This window comes from Bombus affinis, chromosome 18 (genome assembly GCF_024516045.1).
Source record: "Bombus affinis isolate iyBomAffi1 chromosome 18, iyBomAffi1.2, whole genome shotgun sequence".
Lineage (NCBI taxonomy): Eukaryota > Metazoa > Arthropoda > Insecta > Hymenoptera > Apidae > Bombus > Bombus affinis.
This window is the reverse complement of record NC_066361.1, coordinates 3,157,144-3,184,092: the sequence shown is the minus strand read 5'-3', so window position 1 is coordinate 3,184,092 and position 26,949 is coordinate 3,157,144. Positions and strand designations below refer to the sequence as shown.

Genomic DNA, 26,949 nt, shown 5'->3' with positions numbered 1-26,949 from the left:
GGCTGGGAAATTCGCGTTAAAAAGGTGCATCGGCGACTCGATAAAACAAGCGCCGCTTCCTTAAGCCGTTGACATAATAGCGAGACTAAGAGGATACGAGACTAGTTAAAAATAAATTGTTAGATATCCTAATTTTATAATCGCAATAAATCAGTGCCATTCGTACGAATGTCGAGTCATGACTATCAATGTTTTACGTTCTCACAGTACTTCAACCGATATAAATTCGCACGTCATAAGCAGGTGCGCTACAAATGGTCGTTATAAATTTAACGTTACATTCTGACAATATTTCTGCCAGGTTCGCCATATTTTTTAAATTAATCCATCGTTAAATCTAACAATCCGACAGTATATCTTGCACGCTTCTCGTATATTTAAAATTAATCCACCGTGAAACATTTACTTCCACAACATACATCTTTTTTCACGGAGCTTGTCGATGAAACCTACGATACGACGACCATCGCTGGCAAAATATAATTAGCGAACGTGTACATTCGTGCAGTTAACCAAGCACCGTGGCTTCACGATCGTTATTATAATTACCAAAAGCCATTCTCGAGTGTACCGCACAGACCATCGGCCATTATTTCCCCGTGCAGCCTCCAGCGCGCCGCGTCGCCATTTCGCCCCCTTTTTTCTCCAGTTTTACGATGGTTTACCGAGCGATGCGTGGCAAATTATTGCTGCCGATTTTAGCGTGGATCTCGTGACTCCGTCTAGTCCCGCGGGAATCCACTGGCTTTCGCAGGGTCCCACGGTAGACGGGTGGGTGCAACGGTAGACGCGTGGCTTCCACTTCCAGTCTCTCTGCTCTCTCTCTCGATGGCCATTTATGCGAGATGCCTCGTAAAAGACGATCGATCGAATAAATTATCCGAAAAATCGAGGATTCTCATTCACGAAAGTTTTCTAATGGAAAAGAAGCGTCGTGAGAACTCGATCGTTTAGACGTTCGTGCAAATCCATATTTTGCCGAATATAATTCGTTCAATTTCGTCGCAATAAACATTCCGGTACGTATTACGTATTTCTTTCAATCGAGATTACCATTTATCAATATTAGGAGCATAAGGGATGTTTTTCAGCCGATCAAAGAACACCCAATTTCGAAAACATTAAACTCTGGCTTCTTCGATTACTCGATTACTCGAATTGCTATAGGGTTGGTAAGAAAAGACCGCGGTGATTTATTTACTGCGAACACTGTCTACGTTTTTCTATACTATGGATATTTTATACATTTTGTATATTTAAGTTTCTCGTAAATACATAACGTTCGCAGTCTGTTAATTAAATAATTCAAAGTGTATAAATTAATAACCACGGAACGAGTAATACAAGTAAAAGTATACGGCGTGTCCGTGGTAGTCATTGGATACCAAGTATATAGACGTCTTGAATGGATAGGATTTCCGTAAATATATTAAGGGGACATTTTATAAGTCAGGAGATACCGGAGGAAACAGAGTACGACGGGTTACCCGGACTACCTGAGTATTTTTTATCCAGCGAAAGGATACTTTTTTCGATCGAGTAGGTTCAAGGTCCAAGTCATTTCTGTATTTGAGAGTGTCAGGTAGAGCTATACCTGCCAACAATTATCTACAAAGTGAATGTTTGCCTGTTTACTTTTTTTTATTATTAACCCTCCATAAAATAAGGTTCGAAAATCGTTGAATCTTTAAAACCCATGGAACGACGGCCATTTATCCGAATTACTCGTTGAGCACTGTTTTTCTCGAGAAAATACTTGGAGGGATAATAGAGTTTCGTTGGAGATCGTAGAATTTCTGGAGTTTAGTCTCGGTTAAAATTTCAGTCCGGTTCTAGTAAGCGAGCAACGTTAGAGTAGCGTGACCGAGCTTGACGACGATGTAGCCTTTGCAGAAGGCGGCTGATCGCTAAATATACTTGCAAAAGGATCGTCAAGAACCGAACGAATGGTGTGGTGCACACGCCACAGATGGCAGCAGCTAACAAGGTAACCCGGATGAAGTTCGATAATCCAACTTCGACAAAGTCAGCGGAATCCGACGAAGGATATAAAAGAGGATGTTCGAACATCTTGCTCTCGTTAAAAAGGGACGAACGACCCGTTCGATCGTTAGGGAAAAGTATGACTTAAATGAAAAATTAAGTAATTCCGGCTTTAAATCGCGATTTTCACGAAATTACACGTACGGAGGAAATTAACATTTGGGGTTGACTGGGTTATTCGATGGAGATAATGCGACAGTTCGAGCATTTAATTAGCGGCCAGACACTTCTCCGCTATATTTACGGCAGACGTTCCAGATATCTTCTAACCTAACGGCCATTCTAATCTCGTGGAATTTTATCTGCGATGTAACGGCCCGTCGTTTGTCAGCGCGTGCTCGGTGCGCGGCCAAATCCCTTTTTCATCTAAATTCCTTCGTAACCAGTAAATTTCGAACGCCATCCAGACGCGTCTTGTTCAAAGACTCTGTTATATAATTCTCTTGGAAGATCCATCCTTCAACCCCCGCAAAGTGTCTCGTCGACGGTCTTATCGCGTTAAAAATGTGCACCGTCGACACAGAGATAAGGCGAGATGGACGAACCAAAAATACTGGCGCAACGTAAATTATAGTTCGGCAACCCCTAACGTACCGCTCTACTCTGATTCAGCCAACGAAAGATTGCCCCCAAAAAGCTTCCTCCTGTTTCCTAAAGTATCGCGACACGACTGACGTTTTAATGAATTTATTCAATGTTCGCAGATACACGTCGAAGCCAGAAGAAGATACCAGCAGACAGTTGGTTCGGCTGTTTCTCGCGTTCCACGAGGAAGATCGCATATCGACTAGCCGAGTTGCCAAGGTGAATTTAATCGATCGCGATAGGAACGAGATGGCGAAAAGGATGCCGTAAGACAGCAGCGGACGACAAACCAAGGGCAGACTGATTCGCGCAGCGTTTTTCACCAAACAAAACGTAATAAAAACGCGAGGTGCCGGCAGCGAGGTGTTTCGAGGTGTAAGCCGGCTGGTGGCGCCAGGCTACGCAACGCTCTGCCCAGGGGTAGCACGAAGCTCGGTCTATATGCCGATCCTGACATGGAGGGGAGGCTTGTGCCGGGGCGATATCGCACACAGACGCGACGAAATCAAATCGACACGGAGTCGCGCTGCAGGAAGGGCGAAGCTGCTCGAACTGGCCAGCGAGAGGAACGAGGAAAATATGGGTGAAACACGGTGCACGAAGGAGCAGGATAACGAGCAGACGAGGAGCAACTACGGAGAGGGATAGGTTGATCCTGCCGGGTTGAGAGAAGGCCGCGTTGCAAGGAAAGAGACGGTCGGATAGGTGTTATTCGATTCTGTCGTTGGGTAACAAAGCGAGCTGCATCGCGTTCGTGAGAGTAAAGGACGCGATTAGCGCGCGAGACAGGTAGATCGTGGGAGGAAGGTGCTGGGAGAGAGAGTGTTGGTCGACCCTGAGGAAGACCAATCGCTAGGTGGGAGAAAGAAGCGAGACAAATGGAATAGAATGACCAATGGGAGGAACGGAGAGAGGCGCATCCAGCGGCTCTTCGGTTAGAGCGACGAACGCTGTTTCCACGTAGACAAAGAGGCGAGGAAAGGAGAGAGCGAGAAAGAAGGGTAGTAAGAGGAAACGAGACAGCAGCGATGCAAAGGAGAGAGGGAGGAAGGAAGGTAGAGCGAGCGAGAGCGAAAAGGAAAGAGAAGGGTTGGTCGACCCTGCGCGTTATCAGGAGCCGCCCCTCCCGGGCGCCCCTATATCCACCCCGACTTTATATACCCCGTCGGTGTAACCGAAGAGTACGTGCATCGGTGTGCGCAGTGGTGAAAACCCATACAAGTAAGGCGGTAACGTCCCTAGGCGCAGCCGGGCGCAGAGCGACGCCGCATGGCGTCGGCGTCGCAAGCTCGACCGACTCTTTTCTCTCTCCCCGCGCCACCTTCTCAGCCAACGTCACCGGAAGATCGCGGTCTTCTTTCGCTGTCCTCGCGCTGCGTTTCTCCAAGGAACAACGGGACGAAGCTGGACGAAGATAACCGGAGGACCGAGGGCGAGATAGAGAGGGAGGGAAACGGAGAGTGCGCGAGCGACAGAGAAGGGAGGAGGGAAAGGGAGCAAGCTCAGGAGCAGCAAGGGAGAGAACTTTCGTTATCGCGCCGCGAGTGACGCGCTGCCCTCGGAGCGTCGCGACGCCACCAGACGCCCGACAGTCGTCCGTCAGACGCGCCACGGTTGTCTCGAAACTCACCGGTTTTCGAATTCGCCTGCACTTCGCGCTCGTCCTTCGAAGGATTCGCGTATCCTCGCCGTCCTTCCTCGAGACCTCTCCACCGTCGTGTTTCTTTCCCTCTGATTTTCCATCTCGCGATCTATCGTTTACCTACCACGGGTCGTACCACTTCGTCGCCGAAACCGACCAGACACAACGCCGTATCCGTTCGTTCCTTCTTTCTGCATTCTTCGAGGCTCGCTTTTCTCCTTTCTCTTCGGTGCGTCGTCTCTGTTCCGCTGTGTGGCTCGTGGCCACGAGTCGCGCACCGTGAACGTCACTCGTCGCACGTAGACCGAGCCGAGCTGTCATTCTCGCGGCCTCGAAGCAGAAACCGATCGCTTCCTGTGAATGACACGAGCCCTGTCATCGTATCGTTTTCCGACGTGTCGTACGCGATTCGGTGGATGTCGCCTTTCGAGCAACCTTTCGCGAGCTATCTCGAAAATTGGCAGACAGAAAGGACGAGAAGGTGTTTGTCGATCGAAAGGTTAGTATAAAGGTTTCGAGGTTTTCTCATTCATTCACTCATGTCAATGACAATCTTGTGCGTAGGATCGTGAAGAATATCGTGTACGAATATCGAGCAAGTTGTGACGGTGAATTTCAAGGGACGTTTCCACCGAGTGCCCGAGGAGCAGGCAACCGGATTGACGTGGCGGCAGAACGGGTCGTCAAGTACTACTGCATTTTCACACCTTTCGTTCTACCATCTTTAGACCTTACTTTCCCATACTTTTAATACGAATATATCGATCTTATATTTTTCTGCCCGATTCTTCGATTCCATCGGCTCGCGGTATCTTTTAAATAAAACACCTGACACTATATTTTTCTTTTTCAGATTTCAATTACGCCTCTGGAATCATCCAACGCCGGATCGACGTTATTTCGACAGATTCGAGAAGACAAACCTTTGGCAAATTGCGGACGAGAAACGTTATCGTTGTCTTACCTTCGTCTCCGGCGAATTCTTCGAAACGTCGCGATAAACTTCGGAAATTCTCTTACCTGCGGTCATCGGCAAACGATCGTCGTACGTCAATGACACGAAGTTCATCGTCTTCGAAGCACCAAGTATCGTATCCTGCGGTAGACGGGTTCTTGAAACGTCAAGACACGTCCTTGAAGAGCAATAACCAGGCCTGCATCTCGACGAGGAATGTGAAACCCCCTGTACGTATACTGAATGTATCCTGAGTGTATTTCTGTCCGGTATACCTTCAGTATACGTAACAGGAGGCTACACCGAACTTCGATGGACGCCATCATGGACTCCGCTGCTGATATCCATCCGTAAATTCACCATAAGCGGATTATCATGCGATAGCTAGCTTCTATTATGTACCTGTACAACCGAGCCACTTGTGTAACGGAATTCTGCTCGTGCGTAAATCGAAATTAACTACGTACCGTAGCTTCTTCGCGCTTTCTCGCGTGCGCATTTCGCCGATTAAATAATAAATCGATCGTGTCTCTGCGAGGAAACTCGTAGAACTCGCGTCAGGTTGTACATGCGACGAAGAATTTGCAAGAAACGAGATTGCGATGCGTAAATAGTTGGGCTTTATAGATGGATTCGTGGATGTTTTGTATTACAGCGAAGTACTTTAAGATAAGAAAATTAGTCGTAGGAGCGGAAAATTGGAAAAATAGAAACTGTTTGACGAAATTAGCACTTGAAGCTTGTAGACTGTTTGAACTTGAATCAATAAATATTGCTACGTCTGATATTATGTTAAAATAATTGTCGCTGCGATTATTGGCGAGTGTCTGCGCGGATTACACAGGTTTTACCATTTTTTATTATCGCGTATTTACTTATTTCAGTTGCACGATTCGACGAAGATTAAACGCGAGATTGACGAGTTCAGCACGACTTAGGAAATTATTTTCCTATCTCGCGTGATTATATTTTGTTGGTCGTTAGATTCGATTCGTTCTTAACTATTGATCGTGATTAAAATCGTCTGGAAGTAAAAAGGATTCGCGTTAATTCAGTCGCAGAACGTAATTTGACGCAATAACGTTACAGTCTAAATATAGCAGTTCTAAATTTTGTCCTCTTTCTATGTCAGGAAATACTTAAACGCAGTCCGAAAACTAAAATTAGTACGTTGGATTCTTAAAATATACCATTGAGGTAGTCGCTTGGAATTTCAATGAACGTCGAATCTTGAATTAAATAATATAACGAATAAAAGCAAAGTATGAATGAATGTTAAAACAGCGTATCTCGATACCTGATACGTTAATCATTTAATTGCACAACATATGCATTACTATAAACAGTTTCACGTCATATTCAATTTATTTAAATATCATTTCTGCGCTTTAAGAGATACTCGACGATTTTCTATCGGTTTCAAACGATTCTATGCAAACCAATTAGCAAACAAGTATGTAATTATATTTCTCGCGACAAGCATCGTATTACCACACGCGAGTGGAATCGTCGTGTTTACCAATCCTATCCTTCGGTTCGTTTTCTCCACGCATGTAATTCGAAGGAAATAAATGCAATAACGCATTATACGCATATCGTTAATTCTTCTTCCACGTAATGTAATTATTATTCGTACTTGTACGCATAGTATAATACAATTTAGTCGAATGGAATTTTAGTCGATGTCCGATCAACCGAACTTTCGTTGGTTCGATTTCATCCATCCGAAAGTGAGCTTCTATTGCGTGAACGAAAAATTAAATAAACGAGAAAATCAATTGGTCAACCAGGCCATTTCGCGATCTATCGTTATACGAATTCCAATTGTACAAACTGTTTGTCCACCCGACAGCTTCCGATAAATGGAATTTTACCGTATTACGATCCACCGTGAAGAAGAAGAAGAAGAAGAAGAAAAGTCACATCTTGTTTCTGGTCGATCGACAGCGTGCGTCCTGACCTGGCCGTATCGCCTAGTAAAACGCTTCTAAACTGGCTTTAAGGAAAAACAAATAAGAGTGGAATCGGGCCAGATATTCGCGTCTGCGGACTGAATTCGCGCAACGATTCGCGTACGCCGCACACGAAATAAAATCGTTTACGAGGTCGGGGCGTATGAAGTTTGCCAATAAACCTCAACCGAAACAAACAAGGTGTAAGTCATCCCGTCTGGAGAATTACTTCCCCCTTTAATGTCCCCTCCCCTCTTCGCACAAAGGGGGTAATTCCTTCTCCTAGGTCTCGAAGGTACAACTTTCTCTTTTAAAGCCACTCGTAAAAAGGGTTGAAGACAGGCCGAGTTGTCCGCAATCGGCAAAAGGGTTGGTGAAAGTAGCCCGGGCAATAAAAATGCTAAAAATTCGAAAGCGAAGCAAGGGTTGACCGGATAATGGCAGGGACGGAGTTTCACTTTCTTCTTTTCTGGAATAACGTACCAGCCACAGCTTTCGGCTTTCGGTTCATGTTGCCTTGCGATCGGCCGCGCGTTACAGTCAAACTTTAACGGTGATCTCCCGTGTTATTTTTTATTTGTTTGTTTTTTTTTTATTATGTCGTCGTGGAGGAACGTTAACGGGGAGTTAATCGGTTTATGGAGTCTTGTAAAAGAATTCGACGAGGATTTACACGGACATCGAGGTACCTGTACTCGCTTACCTGCCATCAGGTTTGTATCCTCGTTGACTCGTAATCGCCTTCGAATTACCAGCTAATCTACCCATTCGGAATACAAACTGATTAACTCCACTTTCTCAAGAGTATTTTAGTTTGATGTAAGAATATACGAATAACGTTTAACTTTTTTCTACGTCATACGATTATCCTTGATTCAGTCGATTACAGATAGTCTGGCTTCCGCGTAGCTCAATTAACCGTCTTCATATACGTATAATAACGTCTTTAAACATTTGTAACTTTTTGAAATCTGTGGCGAAACAAAAAGAAAGCACCTTTCCAGTATTCGTGAAAAGACACAGAGAAAAGATGTTCAAAGACGTTCAGCTTTTCATCGAATATTAACGTATTAGGTCGTCCGAAAAGTTTCTTTCGTTTTATATTGTTCTATCGAATTACGTATGATTTTGTTCTATGAAAATAAAACTCTACCGTGTTTGTACAAAGATACCTTGTTGTAAAAGACGTGTCTGTAAAAGAAAGACACTAATAATTACGCCGAGAATTAAATATTCTCTCTATTACGCGATGTCTCGTGAATTTTTCATTTCCTTTCCGACCTAAAGACTCCTGTAATTTCGCGGAAATTATACGGGCGCGTAGAATTTGGCTCGTGGAAACAGCGGGCACCGTGTCGAATGGGAACGCTCGCGGGGAGGAGACACGGTTTCGGAGCCGCGATTATGTTCGCCATCGTGATCGCGTATGCAAACCTTGCGTCAAGGACGCGGCGCATCTAGATCATTGAACTCACTCGAACCGTCTGTCCAGGGACACGGTCTCGAATTATGCATTCTCGAAAGTCTCGTTGCAACTTTTCCTTCTTTTTGCCTGCTGCCCGCCGTCCCTTTGTTCCCTCTTTTTTCCGCTTTACATCGCGCCGAAGAAACGATCGACGACAGAGAGCGAAGGGAGAGGGTGGCCGGACGGGCGCTGGAAATTCCGGCGGAACTTTGAAAAATTTACTCGCGCGCTCGATGTACCAGCGATAAGGGACGGACGGGAAACAGCGATAAAAACAGGGCCGAAGGGAGGACGAGCGTTTCCAAGAGTCGTAGCCACTCGAACGACTGGATGTAACTCGGCAGCCGAAAAAACTTGGAAAAAACTGCATCTCTGGAAGAGAAGAGAAAAACACATATCCTGAAGTCCTAGAGAGAAAAGCCGAAATTTCAACAGGGACCTGGGAAAGCGACTTGGCAAAGTTCAACGAGCCCCGACCGCCTTGCTTCGCGTACGAGGAACACCAAGAGGGAAACCTGGAATTTCGAACGAGGAGGACGAAGATGCCGCTGAAGGGGAAGAGAGAGCGGCTTACAGCGAAACGAACGAGGGATAAAGAGGGGCTGAAGTCAGACAGGAAGCGAGAGAAAGAGGGACAGCAGGAGAGAAGGAAACTGGGCGAGATCTCTCTCTTCCCGGCCAATGAGTCGTCGTCTCTTTTGGTGGCCCAACCCTCGGGCCAATATGGCCGCCACGTGCGAAAGGGAGCTTAAGTAAGGGTTAGGTTAGGCCAGGCTGATCCTTCTGGACCCGGCAGAGGGGAAAGAGCGAGCTGGACCAGAAATTGGAGGCGGAGTGGGGTGGGCGTCGTTGTCAGCCATCATGGGATGCTGCGGGATACGAGAGCCTCGTTGTCCTCTCCTTTTTGTGCTTTCCTATCGAACCAAGCTCCGCGCTACCGTGCCGCGAATAATGCGACCGAACTCTATGTTCCCTTGTTTACATGCGAGCCGCGCATCGCAACTAATCGCGTCCCCTGACCGACGCGAAGCTTCGCAACGCGACGAACCGCGTTCGAGCCGAAACCCGTTCCAGGGACGTTCGCGACCGTACGATCGTTGGCCCGACGCCATCAACGCCTGTTCCAGTTTTTCCCCTTATCGGCCTTGTTTTCTCCGATCTGAAATTCGAGTCGATGACGGTCTACAGCTTGACAGCTAATAGGTTCCTGGCTTATCGTGCATTTTACTATCCATAGAGATACGTGGTTAGACGTAGGGGTTGAAGATCGACCAAAGGTTAACGTTGTGCAATCCAACGACTCGTAGATTTTCTATGATCGATGGCTTCTTCGCGGAGGAAACGGCCGCTTCTCCGCTTGCATTTATTTGGAGCTATTTATATACAAGCGTCGCTTCTCCGCCATACTTTGGACAGATTTTCCTTAGTAGTATGTTTGTAGAACAAGCCGTTAAGGAGAAACTCGTTGGTTGTAAGATACGAGTACCGAGAACGTTGCACGGCTGTGTAGAATAACACGCAATGAGATTAACGCGCGACGAGAGAGAAGCTTATTCCGTATTAAATGGCCAGAGCAATGTTATGCCGGCGCGTGAAATTAACGTGGAAATTAATGCAGTCTATCTGTCCTCATTCACACCTACTTATTTACTTACTTGTCTCCATTCGCACGCCCTGTAATAATTTTATCGTTGTACTCGTGTCGGATCGTTCGTAAAAATTATTAATCGTCTTATTGCTCTTTAAATTATTCCACACGACGGTTCAATGTGTCTCGAATACAAAGTGTCAGTGTCGTAAAAAGTTCAGTTCGAACATATAACGTTTTGGTTTCGAAACTATTAAAATACCCACGTAAATCATTTCTTAAGACTTCCTCGAAATCGATCGAACTATCAAAATGTATAAATGTTGGTGAAATTTCGCACACTTTGTAACTTATCGAATACTTATACGCGCTATCGTCAAAGACATCGTATTCGTACAACGCTGTAAATCTTGTTCAACGTTGTTTATCCTTTAAAGCTACCGCGCGCTATGCGTAAACGACGCTGTGACATAGATCATGCCTTCTATTCGAGTTCTTGGATCCAGTACGTACTCTACAAATATTTAGGGCAGACACTTATCGTCAGATAGTTTTGTGTCTCGTCATCGACGCAGCAATCCACAGGAAAATATATTTTTGACTGTACACATTGAAAATTTCCTACGAACAAGAACACAGAATTCTTAGCGTAAAGAGAACATTCTTCCTTATGTTTTCGGTTCCTCGACCATTTTTTCAGCACGATCCCTCTCGAATGGAAAACTTTCTTAAATAAGAAAAGTCGTGTAACTTCGATTGGACAAGAATGAAAAGCTTAGAAGCCAAACATTCCACTTTTTACCAATTTCTCAATTCCATCGCGCAAGTACAAATTATTTCAGCTGTTTTTCGGTTTTCGATGCTTTCTCCTGAACCTAAAGCGCGCAATATTTTCTCATTCCTTCGTTGTCACGTTAGAAACCAACGCAATCTCAAAATATACAACGAGTCTGATTATTCCGTGCGATATTGAGTTTTCGGACGTGGAAGCTCGGCCGGTTCAAGCAATCCCATCTCATTCTAATCATCGTCCACGTTTTCTCAGTTTTCGTTAGCCGTAAAATCGGCGTGCACGTTGCTCGGGACGGTCATCTTCTCGCTTTCTGATCGGGGGAAAAAATTTCGTTCATCGAACAAGCGAGCGAGCAGAGGCGCGAGAGAAGCGAAAAAGAAAAACGGAGAAGAAGGGGAGGCAGATAAGAAGAGCGTTGGCTCGTTTTCGAATACGAATGGCCGTTCGCGATATCGGTTATTATAAATCACCGAGAAAATCGTGACTACCCGCCGTAAAGGGTAAAGTAAAGTAACGAATTAACGGCGTAGGGAGTGTCGCGAAGTGTAAAGTGCCGCGTTCTCGATGCCTGTTTCCGAACTCTCCGCCGACGTCGAGGCTGGGATACCCAACGTAAACGTGAATTTATAATGACGTTGTACTTTGCGGAATACCTATTACGAACTGCCTTTTAAGGAAGTTGTATATTACGTGTTTCACGGACCTTCGTATACCAACCGACAGCCAGGATATTTTAAGAATTAAGATACTGGCTACAAAGAAGCTCGTTTCTCCTTGCATCTCCACGATCGTTCCGAGTTTTCATATATTTTTCCCGACTACCGTTACACACTGTTTTTAAATATCGAACGACGATTTTAAAACGCTACAGAAATCACACGAAAATCCTTTGAACGTTTGCCGGGCCTCCTTTCCTACGATGTTCCTTGTCGCTTCTACATTTCGCTTTCTGAGCCAAGCATTTCCTTTTTCCTACTCTTATATTCTTAACAATCCATGTCATTGATTGTTATTAACATCTATCGAACGATCGTTAACCCTTTCAGGATCAAACGCGTTGTTTCTCATACTTTTCTAAGCAAGACGCAGCGCGCTACAGTTACAGCTAGTTTTTATTTTTGAAGTTGTTGTTGCGGAGGATAATGTGCTCCGATGAGTGTGCCACGAGCGATGAAATAAATAAATTCCAAGTACGTGTGCATTCGAGTCTTTAGACGTTTCGTTGGTAAGAACGTCGGAACACGTAAGCATAGCATAAAGCACGAAGTTATTGCGCAACGTCGAGCGTGAAAGGATTAACAGAAACTTCTATAAACTATAATACCGTCGTATTCTCGAGTAAAAGTAACAATCGTTGAAACAATAATCAAAAATGTTCGATCGTGGATTGTTTCTTACCTCCGCATGGACGAAGTCCGACGGCCCAGCCGTGCACCAGTAATCTGCAACAAAAACGATCTGCTTGCAATGTCGATTTTAAACATAGTCGCGAATTCTTCTAGTTGTAAGAGCGAACACGCTCGACTATTATTTCGCGGTAACGTTTAATTTTAGGATAAAGAAGCTTTGTTAGGAGCTTCAGCCATTTTCAACGAACCGCTGCAATGAGTCACGCGGAACAACAAATTCTTTCGTTACGCCGTCTCGTAAAATCCGGCGATCTTCGCAAACATCACGATATTTTTCGTTTCGTTCCCTCGCGTTCCAGCTCGACGGAAGGGTGAACCGTTCTCGTGAGATTCGGCACGCGGGGGTGTAAAAAAAACACAGCACGAGAGAAGTGAAAGTTCGCGCTAGCGGATGCGCGACTCGGTTAAAAAGGGTTAGGAGAAAGTCGTTTATTTACTGCGCTGTAAAAACGTCATGGGAAAGGGTTCCCTTTTCTTCCGAGCGAACCCTTTCCATCGTCGCGCTCGACGTCCCACCTAGGTATCTTTTTAGACGAAATGTCAATTTTTTACTTTCCCTCGCGGATACTCGCTTCCTCTTTCCTAATTCTCTTCAGTTTGTTCCGAATCTTCGGTTGAACGCCAGCTTTCTCGACTCTTTCCATCGCCAGTGCGATTCGTACACGTCGTAGTGCATTGTGATCAGTGATTAGCATACACAGTTTGGTGATGTTTAGACGAATTTATGTCCTCGTGAACATGTTTCGAGAAATGGATGGAACAGGTAGATGTTATATTTTGGCTATTTTATTCTCGCGTGCTATGTACATTCCACGCATTCCCGCGCCCGTAAATTGCATTAAAAATACATAAAGTGGAGTCTACTGGTCGGAATGGCAGGTTAAAATGTTTCGTGAATTTGCGACGAGAAAAAGGTGTAATAATTGGGGACGAATTTTCCATAGACCGCCTACCGCTCGTGTTAACGATAACTAACATCGCGCATTTGTCGTTGGTTACTTCTCACGAACTCTCATCAACGCGAATCGTCGCCGTCTGCTCTTCTCTTCAAACGCGCTTCCTTCTCCAAACCAGCATCGGTACTTGCGCCAAAACCTGCCTCGTGTTTTTACCTGATTTCCTATTCGCACGCAAAAGTTGACACGAAACGGAAATGGAGGAGAACGAGGAACCTTTGAAAGACGAAGAGACTGTCGTCGGCGTGACCGACGGAGCGCCTCTTCCCTCGAGTTCCTTTCGACGATTCGAAGAAAGACATCGCGGCGAATCAGGAAAGCTATAAAGTAGCTGGTGGTGATATCGAACGACGGCCGTCGTACGGTAATTAGCAACTCGTAGAGCCGGAGAATAAATCGGCGATGATTGTTATTCGATCGGGCGACGGCGCGGAAAGGGAAGCTGGCAGGAAGCGGCATCCTCGAGACGAAATTTATACGGGCACGTTATATGGCGTCGTTAAAATAAATTAAAGGCGTTTTATCGTGACCCGTGCTATAATTTATTTAAGCCGTTTCCTATTATATCACAGCGCCACGAAAGACACACTGACCGCGTAATTCCGAGCGATCGTGACGGTTTCGCGGAGAGCGACGGCCAATCGACTCGGGCGGTTAAATAATATCGTAACCAGGGATCCTTAATCGCGCGAAAACGAGGCTGTAACTTCGCCTGTAATTAGCTGGTGGACTCGTTACACGGCCGAGAAAGGGGTGCAGTCTCGTTTAATCGCGACTCGCTGCTTGTCAGACCAGATCCACCTCGTTTCGAAGGATTTCACCGACTTCGGTATTGATCTGCCAGCTAGGTAACTTTATAGCCAGCTTAACCGAATAGAAGAGTTTAAATTACGATTTAGGAACGATGAATAGCGACTGGAATGGAGTCGTGAAAAGGAATTTTCGGATATCGGGATCGAGCCGGATAAAAGATTGTTTCGATACCGTTTCGTTGCTCCGCTCTTTACGACGCTTTACGATTACGAACACGAACGTGTACGAATTTGTTTGCGCGAACTGGGATACGTGGTAATCGATTTCAGAAGCGATTTACGGCTAAATACGCGCGATACTTTACCAACTGAACATTTCAGCGAATTGGCAAGTTCTAGGTTAAAAACTCTCGTTGCACGATATTTTTACAATTTTTTAATTTTACAGCTGCTGGTAATCGCTGCAATTTACTCGTAGACAATTTTATTTCTCTTACTGATTCTGTTACCATGCAAGAGGATTTATCAGCACTAGTAACTTGTGAAACTTCTCTAACGATATTACACGGTTGAAAAGCGCAAGACGATTTTCAACACCGTTCCTCGCGTTTCACACGGCTTCGCGAATTTTCCTACGTCGTCGAATATTCAACGGACAAGTATACGCAGATCCTGCATGCGAAGTACGAATCTAGAATCGACACGGATTGACACAGACACTCGGACGAAAAGAAATTCCTCTGACGGAGTCCTCGCGAAGAAGTTAACGACACTACGAACACCTCGCCGATGTATATTACAAGTATGATCTATACTTCGACTCATGACCGTCATTAGCGATTTTATTTTAATCGGTGACATGTTTAAATCATTCGGCGGACAGTCCTACCAAGGGATTGTGTGTCAATGAGAAGCAATTGGCCGAAAGCTGAACGGCCGTTTAACAGCGATTCGTCGTCATTGTAAACGTCAGTTTCGCTCTATCGTTGACTGGGTCGTCGCTCCTCTCGAATGAGATTCCCGCCGAGTCTGCTAGTTCTCGTCGTCTCATGTACTATTTATACGTCCGTGGCTAGCGACCGAACCTTTTCGTGCGATTTTCATCGTCGCCGGAGTGGCAACGTTTCCAACGAGAACGTTCCAGCCGACGCTTCTCTTTCGCCGCACGTTCCTCGCGTTCCGAGTCGCCACGCGATGGAGTCAGCTACCATTTTCGTAGTACACCGCGATGTCCAATGCCTGCAAACTTCCTTCCGTTTCCTAGCTTCGATCTTTCAAGACGAACGTTCCAGATTTTCAGAAAATGTCAGCTAAACGAAATGAGTTCCTTTCTCCAGAAGATTGCGTATCGTAATTTAGCGATAATTAAAAGAGCCGCTGCAACGACCAGGCAATTGAAACGCGTTACCAATGAACGTTTTCGCTTATGAATAAGCTAATTGCATCGTATCTAACACGGCATTTGTATATTTGTATATTGTGTATACCTTCGCGTCGATAATATCAAAATATTTCATACCGTGAAAATGAAACGTAAAATCCGACGAAGAAAATACGCTTGATTGGAAAATAATTTTTATAGCCACTGCGTAATTTAAATATTAAAGTTGCCTGGTCGTTGCCGTGAACATTTTAGTAATCGCAAACATTTGTGATATCGTACGACGAAGTTCATTAAAGACTTCGTTGCTACGGAGTACGATTTAATTCAATTTTAAACGAAATTATAAAGGAAAAGAAGACAGAAAATCGGTGATTTTCTTAACGATTATAGTCAGCAACGAATATAAGCTAAAGTTCGTGACACGGAAAGCGATACAGGTTTCAGAATCGCTGACTGCTATCTGTGCATGGAATTAATTAACTCTCGTATCGAGGCCGATAAATCATCCGCATTTATAATCGACATGCCCCACCATTCCTTTAACGATACGACTAATGAACTCGAACTGGCCGATTATTAAACGAACACGGCGTACGTTATCTTGTTCTCTTTGATGGAAAATGTCCGTGTACGACCCGGCGGCCAGTAGTTTACCAATAAAACGCGATAATTAGCGTGGTTATAAAAGTCGTTGGTAAGCGACGTTGCTGTAATTTCTCCGTGCATTATTCGACTCGGTCTTCGCTTTATCCTTTTTCAAAGCGCATCTCGGTCCACCTTTGCGTTCTCGTCAGCGCCATAATTATTGCCTTGCCTGTAAATTTCTGTAAATTTTTCATGGCAAGATCGACGGTGATTCCTTCGAGCTGCGTTTTTTCCCTTCATTTTTACCTTTCGATATCAGCCTTGAGTTTTCGTGAAACGGCAAAGTCTCTGCGATTGCTCGTTAATTAAAAAACAGGAATGCGTTGCTTATCTCGTTCATCGAATCGGAAATACCTATTTAATATCTCTGCAGTGTATGTACATACCGTTCGAATTGTTCAATTAATGAATTGTAAAATACGTTGGGAATAGAGAATTGTCGAGGAATCGGGGTTAACATACGTCGCGTATGACGTGAATTCAAATCGGCATTTACTTTTGTAGGTTGTGTGTATGGTTGGAAAGTACGACGTAACCCGAAATTGAGAGAAAACGTTTTATGGTAATCCCTATCTAGACTGTGGATGTTTCTGTGATTACAGGAAATTTAAGGGCTCGTATACTATACAAAAATATAGAAAATATCCCGAATAAAGTACATTACCTGTTCTCTGTATTCGTTGGCCGAAACAAATGCCAATTTGGATTATATAATCTTGAATAACGAAATATTTCTTCGGTTGTATTTTCATAAATGTAAAAGTCCATCAGATCCGTAAAGATAGGCAGCCTGCTTTTATTAAACACGTACAAGTTCCCGATATAAAGCTTTTTGCGATACAGATACGGTATTGCGTACGAATTACTCGCACGAGCATGGAGCATTTAGAGGAAATTCGAAGATGCGAAAATACGCAATATCCGAAAGCATATAAAACGTACAGACTAAAGTTCTCGCTGTAATATTTTATATTTATGAAGCCAAATAAATTCCGGCACAACCATCGATTCTTTTATCTTTTCCCACAAAAATACAAAATAGCATAAACATCTGCGGCCTAATAAGTAACGAAAATCGAATCCGCAGTGAACGTGTCGATGCATTACATAGCCGTGTTATCGTGAAAAAAGATATCTGGAATGGTTTTACGGGTGCCATTGAGTCACGACGCCGCGTTTCCACCGCTATATTTTTCCACTATTTGCTTGGTAAATCTTCGAAAGTATGCGCCGTGCTGAATGTAACGCCCATTTACGGGAACAGGGCTGAACGAGTCACTCGTAGACCTAGATAACCTACGATGGAGCTCCCCCGCGGATTTATCACCGCGTCTCAGCCATTGTTTACGTTTGAGACGGGTCGCGTAAATTCCTGTTTTAAAGTGTCTCGGAAACCACCCATATCCACCGTTTCCGCCCTCGTATCTTTGTTCTTTGGGATAACGCACGCTCACTTTCCTTCTGTACCAGACCTTGATGCTAGAACCACGGTGAACGTCACTTTTTGTCTGCCGAAGGATTTTTCCTCCTTCCAACGATGGATATTATATTTATAGAGGAAAATTGGACGAATTTCTTTGCATCTATGTTACTTGGACGATACCCTTTAGAATCAAACATACTATAAACTATTATAATCCAAGTTACAGTATCGCGCCAAAAGAATTTACTTGTAATTCTCAATGAGAATTGATCGTAAATAGTCTACCAAATAAAAAAAAAGAATCTATGTTACTTCTGATGAAATTTATTTGGTAATGTTGTTCGAGGTTACAAATGATGTCGATAACATTGGCATGTAAATAAGCATAGCGCCAGGCAATTAAGTTTTATCTGTCATTTAAGACAGGCGAGCGAAACTTCATCCTTGAACTTGCTTCCAATGAATATTTATTTTAATAAACATTAGATTACGTTTTACTTGATGCAAACGAGCAAAGTTTCACCCTGAATTTTTCTCTTCGCAATTTCTATTTCTAACCAGAAGAGTTACAAACATTTGACTTAACAAATGGTGGTATAACGTAGAAGACACGTTGTTAAGTATCTGAGAATTCTCTCGGATTTATCGAAAGCTTAGAATCAAATTACGCTTAGAATTAAGCTTAGAATCAAGTCAGACAATGAAATTACGAAAAATTCTCGTTTAGCAAAAAGATGAAGATCATTTCCCGGGCATCCAGTGACTCGAAACTCGCGCAACATCGGTCGTTTCGAAGTCGGGGAAAACCTAGTTAAGACTCGCACCGTAAGCTGGCCGATCAATATCTCTGTTACACGACTTCGTCTCCTCTACATATCGCGAGGTAACGAGAAGACTGGCAAAAAGGCGTATTTACAAAGGATGCTATTCTCCTGATAGCCATAAGCGAGAAAGAAAGGAAGAAGCGTCGTAAAGTGGACGGTGGCCCGAGGCGAGGAATCGCTGGAATAAAATTGCAGCGTCGCGTGTGCACCGAGGGTTGCATCCTCGCGGCGCGTTAATCGGGAATCGATGAGCATCCTGCGGACGTTATACGACTAAATTCCTCTGGAAGAGCGGCCTTTTTTCAGCTGGCTCAGGATTTTAGCGTCGTGAGCCGCTTATTTATACAAGCTCGGCGAGGATATCGCGAACGAACCATCGTAAGTTGCACACGCCTCCAGATCGGAGAATCCTGCAGGAGTGGCTGGGCTGGCTGGCTTCTGCTGCAAGAAAAAATCATCGGGAGTTCGACCGGCCACCTTGAAATCGTATCCGATACTTATCCGCGTCTTTTCTATCTACATAGAGATCGTGCTCGGCGTTTTGATCAGAATACTCGCTGTATGCCGCGGGATGTGTTCCTCGATGGAACGATATCGATTTCCGCGATCTAGCGTGATCGGAGGAAAAAGATAATGTCAGTGACGAGGACGTACCATGAGCTTTTCCTCAACCGACTGTGTACGTACGGAGAATCTCGAAGACCAAGTAAAAATGATAATCGTGAACGCTTAAAATAGGCAAAGGTGCATCTATAAAACGTCACATGGTTAGAAGGCTTGAAAATTGGATACTCGGGTAGAAAAGCGATAAACGGAGGGCGTTACCGAGATTGGAAGCGTCGAATACGCAGAAAGAAGCGCGCAGGTTTCTGCAATGTGTCATAATATACGTAAGCGTCGCGGGTAGTCCATAAACATCCACATTTTATAGGATAATGGCCGATAAGGGAGCATAACTCGCGTCATCCGCGTATCATCGTAAATAATTTATCTGCGGGAACATCGTAGGAATCTAAACAAAATCGCGCGAACACGACGATTTTGTGGATACTGTGTAACACCAAGGGACGAAGAGAACGTCGAGAATGGCGCTCGACGGTAACGATCTTCGCGAACTTGTTCCAGCAAACTTTCGTACTCGAGCGATTTCGGAAATTGAACGAGGAGCTTCTCTATAGAGGCCGATCGGAATTCGAACAGGCTCTTAATCAGTAAAAACTCTGATTACGTTAAATGTTGTAAAAACTACTAAATCGCATGATTTATATTCCAAACCGAGCGACTTTTTACGGTGGCTTCGAGGTAGGTACGGAATTTCTAGCTGAAACTTTGATTAGCTCCTCCGAAACTACGTTCGAGTTTCAGGAAATTAAAATTTAAACGACAGTGACTTTCGCAAAAATATTATCCACCTTCGTGTCTGGCGAAACTTTCCTTCATCTCGCTGCAAGGAATTTCGAAGGAAAGAGAAACGTCACTCCCCCGCGATTACCTATATAACTGTGGAAGATCGACATCTTCCGAACAAATAAAAAAAAAAAAAAAAAAACAAACGATGTCATTGGATCTCTTTCTTTGCAGACAGCAAGCACGAAGAAACAAGAGGCCGTGCGAATCCTGGACGCAGCTGGAGGCCAAAGTCGAAGCTGGAATCGGCCATGTTTGGCCGGAGAGAGCACGATCGAGGGAAGGTAGGGCTCTCGTCGATCCGAGCATCGCGATTCAACGAGCGTGGATGGAAGGGGGAAGCTCGAGCAGGGATGATGGGGGCTAGAACGTCGACTACGTTGGGGCGGGGTGCTTCGAAACCACCCCTGGTGCCTGGAATAATCCCTCGTATAAATTGGATTGTCGGTAGAACGTGGAAACTGAACTCTACTGCAGCCAGAGTGGTCGGAAGAGGCGAGAGAGAGGTTGGTTGCAAATAGAAGGGAAAAGGAAACTCGCGGTGCAACTCCTCCTGACGCACGTACAGTCCGCCACCTTCGCTCACACAACTGTGAAAACTCGTTCGCGAACGCACACGTTCGTAGTGGAGAAGGATAGGTACAACGTAGGTTACACGAGGGGCGGCAATTCATACGCGCGCCCACCCTCACCCTCCGTGATTTTGGCCTGTCTGCCGTCGCAACGATTGCGGGGGTGGAAACGGTCGCTGGATTATGCTCGTCCGCGGTCGAACTCGCGTGCAACGGCGTGCAATTATGCACACGTTATTGTGCCAGCACTCTCTCTTATCGAGCTAATGTCACCGCGCTCAAACTCCTTCCCTGCCATTGACAATATCAGACAGGGGTGGCGCGGTGCACGTTTACTCTGCGATGCCGTCAGATTCCGTGCACTCTACCGTTTGCTAAAACGAGCTAAACCAAGGATCTTCTATTTTGTGCTCCGGTGAATTTGATCTGTGTGATACGATGAAACAACGATAACTAAGTGATGTTACGATACATAATGAGGATATGTAGGAAGCATTTTGTACAATTATAATTCGATGGTATCAGGTTCTGTGTACCTTGTTTCGGCAATAGAAAAACTAGAGCTAGAATAAGAAGATTTTATATCGTGTACTTGATTTGTGTGATACGATCGAACAATAATATTTAAATGATACTATGATATAACGAAGATGTACATATAAACATGTTGGCAACAATTTGTAAAGTTGGTGGATTTCTTAAGTGAATCACTTAGTGAATTGCATTAGACGACTGTAAGAAGAAACGGTTGAGAAGAGGGAGCAAAGTGGTTGAAAAATATGTAATTGGAGCTATGTAAGTCGATGGTATAGCGAGTGGAAACTTGGAGGAGCGAAAATGGAACTCATCGCGGAAATGGAAGGGATTAATCTCCAAAGATGATCTCCTGAAACAGATATCCGACGTACAATTGGGATGGTTCCGAGTTGTGACCGCTACATCTTGTTACCGCGAGGTAAACGAGCGATACGTGACGATCACAGGGGGAACGCTCCGACAAATAGCCAGGGCTGGTTGTTTACAAGGTAACTTTATGCTTCTTTGCGTGGATATTAGAACGGTCACGGTGAGGCTAATACGAGCCTTCGCGGGGTGCTCCGAGCGTTTGCTTATTTTCTCTCTACAACGGAAGATTAGAAGACAAAAGCATAGGTGCCCTTTCTTATTTGATATTTTCTTATTTCTCTTGGGAAAGGTACAACTATTGCCTCGACTGGAGGGAACGCCTATCGATCGAGTCACTCTTTTTATTAGGAATTTCGAGATTGGACGTAGATCAAGGGAGAATATGCGATTGTTCGGCTAACCTTTTATCGATATTAGTATCGTGTTTTTGTTTCCAGTTATACGATTTCATCTTTGAGTTGTTCGCCACACGCTACCATTAACAGATAGGAAACTTTTATCTTCTCGTTTTAAGCAAGTAATGTTAACTTCCTCCTCTTTGATTATGTAAGTAGCGTTCTGTAAAAATATCGATATCAGGCTTTTGTTACCAGTTATACGATCTCATCTTCGACTTATGAAATCACGTATACGAGATCGCACGTTACTATTAGTAAATGAAGAGCTTCTCTATCTTCGCGTTTCCGAGCTTAATCTTTTTTCAAATTTCATCTCCACTTTACCCAAGTTCTTGCCAGTGGAACTTGACTCGCTAGTCCCGTCACGATCGCTGCGAACGTAAAACATCTGGCCGCCCCGTCCGGCCGCGTAACATCCGAAAATAGCGCCGTGAATCTAATAAGCCTCGTGGCGAGGTCCCGCGGACGCCTCCGCGTTTCGAATCTCCGCAGAAACTTTGATTACGCTCCAGGAATCTCTACCGTGCTCGCCCTAACCGTCGTAAATTTGTCGGAAGACCTAACCCGAACCTACAAGGAATGGCTCTTTGTTTCCTTTGCATCGATCGAATTACGCTTGGAGCTTAGGTTCCTCCAGGTCGTCGGAGACTAGGTACCACTTGACAGCGGTATCCATACTGGCGGCGCGACAAAAAGGCCACACCTTGAAAAGCAAGGGTTCCTCTTTGAGCCCACGTAGTCGCACGCGCGCCTGGCGCGCCTTCCCTCCGCCTTCGATATGCTGCCTCCGCAGCTACTACGCTCGTTGTTTATTCACGAGAAAACGCGTTCCTCCCCTTCACGATCTCCACCACCGTGTTCCACTCACTTTCCCACGTTGTCCCATAATGTCACCGGAGACTCCTTTCCCTTCTTATTTCTGCACCAATACCGAACGATACCGAGGTCTGCAGAGAGGAATATAGCTTCGTCGAACCCCGTCGACTTTTATAAAATATAAGCAATTTCATACTTTCAGCTCTCGAGGCTCGACTTGGGACCGTGTCGTCTTTACGACGAGCCACCTCGGATTTTGTCAGGTCTTCCTCTCGTTTTTCCTACCCCTCGCCATCGCCAAGATCGGTCGGTCTTCGTCGCACGTGCACGCGAAGAGTAGCGTCGGATGGTTTGAACAAGTAGCCTCTTTATGCAGCGCAGTTTATTAGCCCCGAGACGGGCCAACCAGAGGAGCCAGGCAGCCTCGTTGCGGCACGTTAGTTATTATCCACCAGCGCCGTTTAATTATTCGAATCGCCATTGCGCTGCTACTATCGTAAAAATGTCCACGAGGCATTACCGTTTCTTATAATTTTCATTGCATTCTGCGCCGGACCCGACGGACGTTGCTTTCTCGAGGACGTCGTACCGCTACGCTGCCACTGTCCGCTTTCGTCCAAAGGCTAAGGTGTAGAGCATTCGTTATTCCGCAATTGTTACTTCACGGTGGTGCTACAGGTTCTGGAAAGTTTATGCGCAGGAGATGACGGTTATGCGTCCGAATAAAATCATCGAATCAGCTTCGGTTTGTATTTTGCAAACAGTTTTACGCAACGAGGTCAAGTCGATTGTCAATATCGAAACAAGGTACATAATTAAGAGTAATTTGGATTTTGAAGCGTGACTTTCGAGTAATATATTTCGAAATATACAGCAACTGCGGAAAGTATCTTTTATAAGCACTTAATCATTTTCTTAACATCGAATTTCCATAGCTATATACTGTTGAACGATGTGGAATTTAATATACTTGGACTTGACTAATTGTAAATATGTAAATATGTAAATATAGCGATGTGCAAATACATTTTGTAGGCAGTATATTTTATAAGATATATGTACAGTATACGACAATGTACAGCAGAATATCGTTTACATGAATTTGCCAGAAGACAAATATTTTAAAGAAGTGACAAAGCAAGTTGTAACAAATAGTCCAATTTGTGTCCGCTATTGGGCATCGTTTATGTAAGCGAATTCAACAGACAGAGACTCATTTACTCGAGTAGTACCTCAAATTTCGTTCAAGCAAATCAACTTCATAAAAATACAGTCGATCCCATTGCCTGTTCACAGTCCGACATCCAAAAGAAGAAAGAGGAAGGTGTCGGACATTGCGTTGTAACAAACAAACGTGAGATTGCACGGTCAATCAGTTGTATGTAAATTTACAACCACAAATGTCGCGATTACATAATGCAAGGTTTACGTTCTCTCATAAACAGAACTACAAGAATCTATATTCAGCCAATTCACTCTATGCAAATCGCAACACCGTCGTTAACGACAATCAAAATGTACGTACACAGAGTCTCTTTTAATAACGCGTCAGGGTTAATCGATGTTTTCTTGGTAAACCAGTGAACCTCGTTTCTCCGGTGGTTAACCAAAGCCATGGAATTTGTTCGGTCCGTTAGACGAAGCAAAATTGACTTCGTTGACCGTGCTTATCGACGCCGTACCACGAAATCGCCTAGGACAATGATTTACGAGTCGCACGCGCGATTCGTGACTCGCGCGTGCACGTGGTGCGGATAAACGCGACGAAGCCACCGGCGTTAATGTTCCACTCCTAGTCCCTCCTCGACGAACCTCGCCTTCTCCTTTTCTCTTTCTTTCGCTATCTTTATGCAGATGACGACGGGTGCAGTTAATTTGCGCCGGAGGCCACGGATGGTCTCGTTCATTCTAATTTACTCTGAACGTCCATGATTGGGAGTTTGCCGGCAGACGATTTTGTTCCCCGCTGCTGCACCTGCATTCACGCCCACGCAGAACAGAAGCACGTATCGCGACGCGTTACGGATACATGGGAGGAATTTCGCAAGCTTCGTCATTGTTCAGCCGTTTTTCATCATCGAGCTCGCACAGAGAATTCGTTCGTTCGATTATTTTTATTCGAGGAATGCTACGTTCCCTGGAATAACATAGTACATAGGATAGATAAAATATGTGCAGAGAACGTGGTATCGTACTCGTACAACTTCTATTTGGTTTATGAGTGTACAGGTAGAATTTGAAATTTTGTTTCCTCGGTAATTTTCCTGCACAGAAAGATATCCATATGTAGATGTCGCTTGCGCCACGTTCGAGTATATAGCGCACGTATATAAGAAGCTTATTCCGTGGCATTATTTCGTGTCTTGGTATTTGTATAAGATATTTCATATTGTACGGATCAGCGGTGGTCCCCAAAATGGCTGCAGTAGGTTACATATCTACGGTCGAATATTCAGACAGAAATATATACGAGAGATCTTAATATTCTTCCGCTGTATATTTCTTAAATAATACAGCGATGCAACGTACCATTCACCTTTCGATATGCAATCTTTTTCAGACGCAGAAAGTTCCTCCGGCTGCGCGATGAAACGCCCTACGCCTCGCAGAAAAATGACAACTCAATTTCGTCGACGGAGCTCTTGACACTCGGAGGCTGCCGGCGTTATATCTGCCAGCATTGTTTCAGGGAGAAAGTCGAGCGTGCTTGCTTAATTTCCCGTGCAGGTTCCAAAGAATTGCTGCCTTATTCCCAGACCAGCCGTTTCGCCGCACCTGCACCCGCGTTCGTAGGAAAAAAGGAAAACCATGGACGAATGGGCGAACGTTCGATAAAGGGGAAGTCGAGAGGGAAACGACAGAATCGCAACGAACGAAGCTCGATTCTCTTGGAAAGTGTAGGTGGAGTCGAGTAGATTATCCGAGCAGACAGCGAAATGGTAAAGTTGTCAGCCGACGGGTACGCGTCGGAGGGCAAAAGACGAGGCAAGAGAAAGCAGACTATCTTTGAAAGAGGCAGAGACAGAAAGAAAAAGGAGGCGATCCAACAGGAAACGAGGAGAGAAAGAAACGGAGAGAAAGCTTTTTAGGCCTTTCCTCGAAACACTGCAGACACAGCTGTGCGAAAACTGCAATGACACGCCCCCTCGCCCCTATCTCTCTCCTGTGCCCTCGTCTCTTTCGTCTTCCACCCTCGAGACGTCGATGGTCAGGGATAGGTTCTCCTGGAGCTCGACGAGCTTTGGCTAGGGAGCCAGGGTCGATTCGAACCACCGCCGAGAGTTTCGTTCCGTGATGGGGGACCAACATACGTGTACGTACCTCTACACCGACACACAGCTAAATATATACGAACAAACCTGATGGAAGATCACAGAGGATCGTATTTTTGTTCATTTCCTAATTTTAACATCGCTGTATAACTAACCAGGAGAATTTTAACGATACGTTTGAAGACGAACATTAGGAACTGGCTACGTAAAAGAAGTTGGTATCACGATAATAATCTTAGCGATCAAAATCTGTGGGTATTTAATAAACTATAGATACATAAATGTCATAAAAGCGTAATCTTTGAAATTCGCGCTCCTCCACGGCTCAAAGCCACCATTCTTCCCATCTGTCAAAAGCTATCATATGTTCTAAAAGAAAGTAAGAAATTCCCGATATGCTTTGAACTTCATTCTTCATACGTCCATTAGCCGTACGCGGCCACCGTTCACTGGCGTGTCGACGCTTTCTGGCAACGTCGATGTTGCCCCCAACGGTGTATTCCTCTTCGTCGGGCTGCTGGTCCGGTCTCGAACGTCTACGACCCATACAGTTTCACACGAACGCGCAGCACCTCTCATCGGTGATGCTACATCTCCGTGGTGACGGCGGATGCTGGAGAATGGCGGTGGTGGTGGTCGGTCGAACGTGGTGGTGCTTCACCCCTCCGTCAGGCACTGGCTGCTCCGCAGCATCACGCACAGATCGATACGCGGCCGTTGGCTTCGCCTATTCTGCCAGACTCTCCCCGGTGCTAGCGTTCCCTCTGGCTACCACCAGCAGAGGGTTTCGATGCCGGCGATTCGTGTAATCGCGCCTCTTCCATCGATTGCGACCACCGCTCTCCGCACAGACGATCGTTTCGAGAGGCCAGCTGCTGCGCGAGAAAATTACGCCCGGAGAATTTCGCGCGGAAACTCCAGCCGATCACTCGGTCGATGCTGCCAAGCTGCTCCATCAACGTGCATTCTCTCCGGGGAATTTCTACTTTTCTTCGGGTCTTGGCGTTGGTTATTGGACTGTTTGAGTATGAATTTGGCTGAGTCTCGACTTTAAAAAATGAATTGGGGGACTATTCGCTGAGACGCGAATCGAAGAGGCTGTGGCATCAAAGAGGATTCGTTTTCCGGTAACTTTAAGCGACAGATATCGACTCGGAATCGA

At 45.0% G+C, this 26,949-nt stretch overlaps 4 long non-coding RNA genes across 5 annotated transcripts in view; 3 read left to right on the top strand and 1 right to left on the bottom strand.

Annotated features, from left to right (window-relative positions):
• The window catches only part of LOC126926719 (uncharacterized), a 38,677-nt gene extending 34,476 nt beyond the window's left edge, over window positions 1-4,201 (top strand). The window contains exon 2 of the long non-coding RNA XR_007714811.1: window positions 2,748-4,201. This is a non-coding gene — a long non-coding RNA (uncharacterized LOC126926719). The remainder of the gene's footprint in view (window positions 1-2,747) is intronic.
• A 176-nt stretch (window positions 4,202-4,377) lies between these two features.
• Window positions 4,378-5,448, top strand: LOC126926721 (uncharacterized). Its single transcript, XR_007714813.1, has 3 exons — window positions 4,378-4,769; window positions 4,835-4,957; window positions 5,124-5,448. It is a non-coding gene; the product is annotated as an uncharacterized LOC126926721 (long non-coding RNA).
• A 12,479-nt stretch (window positions 5,449-17,927) lies between these two features.
• LOC126926728 (uncharacterized) overlaps window positions 17,928-26,949 on the bottom strand; it is a 77,699-nt gene continuing 68,677 nt past the window's right edge. The window contains exon 3 of the long non-coding RNA XR_007714820.1: window positions 17,928-18,857. This is a non-coding gene — a long non-coding RNA (uncharacterized LOC126926728). The remainder of the gene's footprint in view (window positions 18,858-26,949) is intronic.
• Window positions 18,857-26,079, top strand: LOC126926717 (uncharacterized). 2 transcript variants are annotated; one of them, XR_007714809.1, is made up of 2 exons: window positions 18,857-21,420; window positions 25,076-26,079. It is a non-coding gene; the product is annotated as an uncharacterized LOC126926717 (long non-coding RNA). The 2 variants fall into 2 exon arrangements; XR_007714808.1 differs by lacking the exon at window positions 18,857-21,420 and adding an exon at window positions 24,418-24,940.